Source organism: Bison bison, unplaced genomic scaffold (assembly GCF_000754665.1).
Source record: "Bison bison bison isolate TAMUID 2011002044 unplaced genomic scaffold, Bison_UMD1.0 scf7180017864317, whole genome shotgun sequence".
Classification (NCBI taxonomy): Eukaryota; Metazoa; Chordata; class Mammalia; order Artiodactyla; family Bovidae; genus Bison; species Bison bison.
The window spans coordinates 10,023,856-10,031,548 of NW_011494889.1; the positions used below are offsets into that span (position 1 = coordinate 10,023,856).

Here is a 7,693-nt window from a genome sequence, read left to right on the forward strand (position 1 = left end):
CTCGAATATATACACAGGCATGCTCCGACCCCAGTAATCCAGCCAAACACGGGGCTGTTCCTCACAGGCGGGAGCTTGTTGTTTTAGCCCGTTGTTTTCATTTCGGTGCACCTGCACCCCTTGCCTAAACCCCCTGCCACACTGCCCTTGCCTTGGCCAACAACACAGGGATGTGTGTTTCTGAATAAGCCACACATTATTCAATTCGGTTTCCCCAGGAATTCGGTAGGAAAACTGGATCCCAGTGAATTGGGCTTAATTGGATCCTTCAGGTCCTGAGCATGCTTCACCTGCCTTGAGCTTGTTCTGTGGACTCCCTCGTCCCCACTGACCTCTTCTTCCCCTCCATCCCCCGGGAGCTGCTCATGTGACATGGCAGAGGTCTCTATCCCAGGCAGGAGCAGGGCAAGGAGCTGGGGGCTATGTGGCTGGTAAGGAAAGCTTGGGCCGTCTGACATTCTGGTGGCTGAAGGGTGGGCGGAGAGGGTGGGCACCAGGCTCCAGGATGATGAAGAGCTATTCCATAATATTTGACTTCCAGCCACTACAGAATCCTATTTGCAAATGTTAAATAACCTAGCCAATATGGTACAAATTATCAATAGCAGCAGGGGGAATGTTGACTGCGGCAACTTGGGCTTTGAAGATATTTCTGTGTTCTGGGTGCAATCCAGGGCCAATGACGTCTTAAATCCAACTTCCACTTGATGGATCTCTGAATCATGGCAGAGATGGCATTGCACAAACAAAGCAAAGGCATCTTCCTGGTGGGGACAAGCCAATTTGGATCTAAATTAAGACCCAGAGGAAAACCATCCTAGAGTTGCCTTGCCACAGTATGAGGGTGGTGTCACTTTCTTAGCCAGAGAGAGGCATGAAGGTCAGGAAATCAATGGTGGCTTATTGGAATATGAAAGATAAAGATGAAAAAATGAAGAATCTGGGCTCGAAGCTCATCCTCAGGCACCGAGCGTAGACATCACCTTTACAGTATCCCTGAGAGGTGGCGGCGGTCCTCCTGGTTGAACACAGGGAGCTCACTACTTCAGTGGTGGTACCATTCATTACACTCAGACAACTGGGATCATTGTGATTTTTTTTTTCTGTTAAAATTAAATTGGTCTCCCTGACAGATACATCTTGCTATTATGTTAGTTATCCAATGCGTAACACATTCCTCCAAAATTTAGCACCTAAAGACAACAAACATTCATTATCTCACAGGGTTTCTAAAGGTCAAGAATTTAAGAGAAGTTTAGCTATGTGGTTCTGGTTCAGAGCATTTCGTGACGTTGTGGCTAAGGCTGCAGTCAGGATTGTGGTCAATGCAGCTTCTATTGGAGGCAGGCAGGCCTGCGTGCAGGTGGTTCCTCCCATGACCTGTCTCAATTCCTCGCCAGGTGGGCCTCGCCACAGTGCTCCTCATAGAGCACCATAGTGCTCCTCCACGTATCTTCACGGCATGGCAGCTGACTTTCCCCGGAGCAAGAGGTCTGAGGGAGAGCAAGGAAGAATCTATATGCCTTTTATGACCCAGTCTCAGAAGTCACCCGCTGTTACTTCCTTCACATTCCATTAGAAGGGAGTCACTGAGTCCAGCTCACATTCAAAGGGAGGGAAATAAATTTCCACCTTTTTAAGGGACGGCATTTGAAGAATTTGTGGATACATTTTTACATTACTACAGTTGTAATCCTCCTAAATGATACCACGGGAAATAAGCCTATTGAATTATTATGGTAGCCTTCCAGATATTTGACTGCACACTCCTGGCTAAATATCCTCAATTCTTTTATCTATTCCGTGCATGACTTGCTGTATATCCCCCTACTTTTCTCATGTAGTGTGTCCATAAAGCTGAAATAGGGTACCTTGAATTGGGCAGAAGACCCAAAATATGAATACAGAAGACTGCGTGATTGTTAGAACTCATTAGCCCATGCTTGGTACACATAATAGGCATTCAATTAATGTTTGCTACTGAAAGAATGAACACATGGATTACTATAGGATAGACTTATTTGTACTAAAATAGCTGAAGACTGCATTAGTTTACTCACGGGTGTGTGTGTAGGGTCCTTTTTCTTAACAGATTTTCATACTTTTGTTTAATTGGGAGTTTGTTAAGTAAAATGCTTAAATCAACTTTTCCCCAATCCTTTGCCCAGTTACAATTCTCCCATCTCGTCCTTGGATTTTTTTAAACGTAGATAATGGAACTTTAATCCCTACTAAGTGACATCTGCGGATCAAGCTTGTTCTGAACCATGAGCCTGTCACCAGTTCAGGTTGTCTCTCCTACGTTTAGGTGGCCCAAAGCTGCATAGAAACGTTGATTAACTACTGCTTCTTCAGGCTACCAACTTATTTCATCTGTGGATATTTTCTCTGCCACCAGAGCTCCTGATTTCCGGTCTCTCCTTCTCACTGATCTCTGCATGCAATCAGCGCTCCAAAAAATGGCAAGCCACCCATAACTAACTTGTTCTAACTTCAGTTAATCCAAGCCATCCCCCACAGATGCGCCTCTCTCGGTAAAGACCTTTAGAAAGTGAGATTCCACTTCCTCCCACAGTCACCCGTTTCCAGAGTTCACCATCTGGAGTTTGGGGAGAAAAGAGTGGGGAGAATGATGCATTGGTAGAATAATTGGGGTGGAAAGGATTTATTCTTGGCCTTTTCAGCAGGGACCAAAGTCTTTTTTGATTTGAGTGGGTGGAGGGAGATGTGGGGGTGGGGAAGATGGGCCTCAACTAAAGTCTGAACATCCAGCAGAGATGGCCATTTGGAAAACCAAGGCAGAGTGAGGAGTGGAGGTATTCCACACAGATGTCAGTGTCTGGGGCCAATTAAGAGTGCATTTGGATAAAGTCAAAGACGTTAAGGGCAGGAATCTGAGTTTTCTTTGCTCAAATCAGACTTGGCAAAATTCTGGTCTTAGTTTATTTTTTCTTTTATCTTGATCTGCTTTATTATGGTTTTAAATTATAGAAATAATAGGTACTCTTTTTTTAACCAAGTCAGATAATTCTGAAGTATGCAAAAATGTTAATAATCTCCCGCTTCCCTCTTCTAGTCCAAAGTCAGAGGTTACAATTTATGTTTCTCCGCATATATATATATCACATATGCATTAATAGGATTTAAAAAATTACTTACAGCAGGCTGGGTCATAAAATACAGTTTACACTTTCACTCTCCTTCCCTTTCCTCCCCTTCATCTTTTTTTTTTTTTCCTTCCCCCTTCTCAACCCACCGTGGATATTTACAGGTCAATATAAGTGGCTCTTATTCTTGATAACAGCACTGTGTGTGCCAGCTCAATCGTGTCTAACTCTGTGCGGCCCCATGGACTGTGGCCTGCCGGTCTGTGTCATCTATGGGATTTTCCAGGCAGAAAGCTGGAGTGGGTTGTCATTTCCTTCTCCGGGGGATCTTCCTGAGCCTGGGGTGGAATCTGTGCCTCCTGCGTTGGCAGGTGGATTCTTTACCCTGAGCCACCTGGGAATCTCATAGCAACACTAGAGAAGCAGCATAGTTTGTCCAACGTTTCCCTGGCACTGGCACTCAGGTTGCTTCGAGTTAGTTTTGCCACGAACAGCAAAGCTGCATTAAGCATCCTGCACAAATATTCTTATCTACTGATGCTTTTGATCACTATTGAGATTTCCCAAGGTGGGATTTTGGTTTTATTCGGTACCATGTCTTATATTCTTTTATGCTGATTAATGGTACAATAAACAATGTACTGTTTTCTCTACCTTAAAGCGACTCTCTAAACCATTTATTTTATTTTATATATGCAGTAGCCAGTTTCTCAAAGTGGCAGTGTGACTGAAGGAAAACCCAGGAAAATGCATCTACTCGTTGTCTAAGTTGGGATCTACGCTAAGTCACTTCAGTCGTGTCCGACTCTGTGCGACCCCATAGACGGCAGCCCACCAGGCTCCCCCGTCCCTGGGATTCTCCAGGCAAGAACACTGGAGTGGGTTGCCATTTCCTTCTCCAATGCATGAAAGTGAAAAGTGAAAGTGAAGTTGCTCAGTCGTGTCCGACTCTTTGCGACCCCATGGACTGCAGCCTACCAGGCTCCTCCATCCATGGGATTTTCCAAGCAAGAGTACTGGAGTGGGGTGCCATCGCCTCTCTGAAGTTGGGATCCAGGGTAGGCTGATTTCTATAGACCCAGTTTTGAAGTGCATCCATGTGTGCCAGTGAGTGTAGATGTGAAGCTGTGTGTTGTGGTTTAAATGACTTAGCTGGAATGCAAGGAGTGAGCATGTCTAAATAGCATTTCATGTTAAATAAAATAAAGGGATTGTAATACTCAAGTGTGATGTACTAGACAGAGCATAGCATTTAAAGTCAGAAGACCTAGGTCTACATTTTTTGGTTCTCTGCTTACTGGCTATATATATTCTCTTAGACTTGATATCTTCATGAGAAAAATGGGCATCATCTCAGTGACCACCTTGCAGGTTGTAAGAATTAAAAGAGAGACCACAATGTAAGCCATTCAGCCCTACGTGTGTGCATGCATGCTACTTTGCTTCAGCTGTGTCCCACTCTTTGGGATGCTATGGACTGTAGCCCTCCAGGCTCCTCTTTTCAAGGCATTCTCCAGGAAAGAGTACTGGAGTGGGTTGCCATGCCCTTCTCCAGGGGATTGTCCTGACGGAGGGATCGAACCTACGGTTCTTATGTCTCTTGCATTGGAAGGCTGGTTCTTTAGCATTAGCTCCACCTGGGAAGCCCATACAGCCCTACACATGTGATTTAAATGCATTTAATGGAGAAGGCAATGGCACCCCACTCCAGTACTCTTGCCTGGAAACTCCCATGGATGGAGGAGCCTGGAAGGCTGCAGTCCATGGGGTTGCTGAGGGTCGGACACGACTGAGCGACTTCACTTTCACTTTTCACTTTCATGCATTGGAGAAGGAAATGGCAACCCACTCCAGTGTTCTTGCCTGGAGAATCCCAGGGACGGAGGAGCCCCGTAGGTGACCGTCTATGGGGTCGCATGGAGTTGGACACGACTGAAGTGACTTAGCAGCAGCAATGCAATCAAAACACTCTAGGGGAAGATGCTTTTTTTTTTTTTTTTAACAAACAACAAACACATAAAGTCAGAAGGGGCCACAGGGACCTTAGGAATCTTCCAGAAACTCAGGAGTGTACCTGAGATCCCAATGGCACCCAAAGCCTAGAAAAGGTTTGGCTGGGTTGAGTGGAAGATATCATAAGCTTACAATCAATAGTGTGTTTCAAAATAGTCATGCAAAAAAAAAAAAAAGGCTGCTTTGGCATTTTCTGCATTTGAGGTCCCAGATTTTACCTGGCTGACAGGATTACTTTTGGAGAGCTGTCTGGTTTGGGATATAAAGATTCTTTCTAATAGACTAAAGCTGTTGCTTGCAGTCCTGTACCAAGAAGCCCACGGATAATTCTCAGGCTTCTCGAATTGACAGGAGGATTCTTTACCACTTTCATTAAGGCAACCAATGCAGTGATACGCCTGGGGCTGTCCTCAGTCCTGGGCATGATTAGATAGCCTTGCTCTCGTTGCTGGATCCCTTGCTCTGGGGAAGCCAGGCATCATGCCATGAGGATACTCAAGCAGCCCTATGGAGAGAGATACTTAGTGAAGAGCTGAGACCTCCTACATCTTGATCTTCATTCTTGAATGGCTAGAACTGTTTAAAGAAAAGAAAATATGTCACTATCACAAAAGTTGCCTTCCATCCCTTACTCCCTGGGGGGTTATTCTTGGTTCTTTAAGACTGAGATTCTCAAATGTTGCTCTTATGGAATATTGGTGTTCTGTGAACTAGAATGAGGAGTTTTCCATTAAACTTAAACAAGAGCTTCTTTTTTTCAAATATCAGAAATGAAAAAATTAAAACAGCAGTAGAATTTTATCAATTTTCAATCCTCCATCCAAATATGACTTATCACTTATGATTATAAGTGATAATATATATTAACACTATAACCTTACGATTTTTAAATATAAATAAAATTATATTTAAAATTACAATTTCATGTGTGACTATCATGGTATGTCATAGAGGGTTGTTACTTCCAGTAGGCTTCATGATATAGAATTAAGTTTAGGGCCATTTTTAAAGAATTATTTTAATGGAATATTATATAGGAACCCTTCAGAAAGTTATGGGAAGGGGGCTCATTTGTTCTAGTTTTCCAGAGACAGTCCCTGGTAAGCCAGTGTCCTAGGCTCTGTCCAGTTAGCATCCACTCTTACTGTCAAAAGTGTTCTGATTTTTATGACAAATTATGTTTTCATCGTAGTTATGGGGGAGAGGTCTTCCAGAAACCCAGTAGGAGGGAATTTTTTGTTATTGTTGGCTAGCTTTTGTTAGATGGAGAAGGCAATGGCACCCCACTCCAGTACTCTTGCCTGGAAAATCCCATGGACGGAGGAGCCTGGTAGGCTGCAGTCCATGGGGTCGCCAAGAGTCGGACACGACTGAGCGACTTACTTTCACTTTTCACTTTCCTGCACTGGAGAAGGAAATGGCAACCCACTCCAGTGTTCTTGCCTGGAGAATCTCAGGGACGGGAGAGTCTGGTGGGCTTCCGTCTATGGGGTCGCACAGAGTCGGACACGACTGAAGTGACTTAGCAGCAGCAGCAGCTTTTGTTAGATAGATGCCAGGCATTGATTTTTCCACATTTAATGCATTTTCTCAATTAACCCTAAGGATCATTAGTAGGTGGTATTAGAGGTAATCCAAGTCCCAGAGAGATTAAATAATTTGTGCACATTCAAAAAGCAACCAAGTGGCAGAGTCAGGATTAGAACCCACGTCCGGCAAACCCCAAAACCTGTGCGCTTAGCTGATGCATACTTGTTTTCATCCTCTGTATTAGCAAGTGGTCTGAGATGTTGGACTTCAGTCCCAGCTGCCTGAAATCCTCAACAATGCCAATGAAGCAGATGAAACCTCAAGTGGCCAGTGGGGCTTCCTTCTGGGGGAACTCTGTTCCCTGGGTAGGGAAAATAAGGTGTATGTACTTATCTGAGTATTTCTGATAACCCCAAGGGACACCCTGTCCATTCCTCATTAGTAGAGCTGCCTGTTTACAGCCAGGCTGAGATTTTTTTTTTCCCAAATTAAAGTATAACGAATTCGCTAAGACTTCATTCCACATTGCCCTGCCAGTTGGATGTTTTGGGGGCAGATAGAATGCAGAAGTGTGAGTCCAGCGGCCTGCCCTAGGGTGAGATGAGAAAAGAGCTGAACTGTGTGCGTCCTAGCAGCCGGGAGCTCTCCCTCTGCTGTGGCCTGTTCTGGGACTGTGGGCCAAAGGAGCTTTGGAATTGCTTTAGACCTGCCTCTGTGCCTTTAGCTGTCCGGGTAAAAACATCACCTCTCTGGAGGCCTGTGCTGGAGCACAAACCCACGTATTGTCTGGCCCCTGGCAGGCTGGTCTGTGGAGGGGACACTCTAAGAGCTCTATTTTAATCTTTTGGAGCTGGGCCAGGGTAGGAATTCAGCTGCCAGCACCAGGCTCCCCACCCCCACCCTCTCCCCCTCGCCCCCATACTGCTACCCCTCCTCCTGGTTTCATTTGCTCTGACCTCCCATCATGAGAGGTGCTGGTGTTCTTTTTTTCTCCCTTTCTCTTTTCTAAACTACCAGGGCTCTTTCATTGATTTGACCTCCCA

At 44.9% G+C, this 7,693-nt stretch overlaps 1 long non-coding RNA gene across 1 annotated transcript in view; it reads left to right on the forward strand.

The window, feature by feature from the left end:
* Positions 1 to 3,373, forward strand: part of LOC104997944 — a 7,210-nt gene extending 3,837 nt beyond the window's left edge. Inside the window, exon 5 of the long non-coding RNA XR_826382.1 lies at positions 1,401 to 3,373. This is a non-coding gene — a long non-coding RNA (uncharacterized LOC104997944). The remainder of the gene's footprint in view (positions 1 to 1,400) is intronic.
* Positions 3,374 to 7,693: the final 4,320 nt, after the last annotated feature.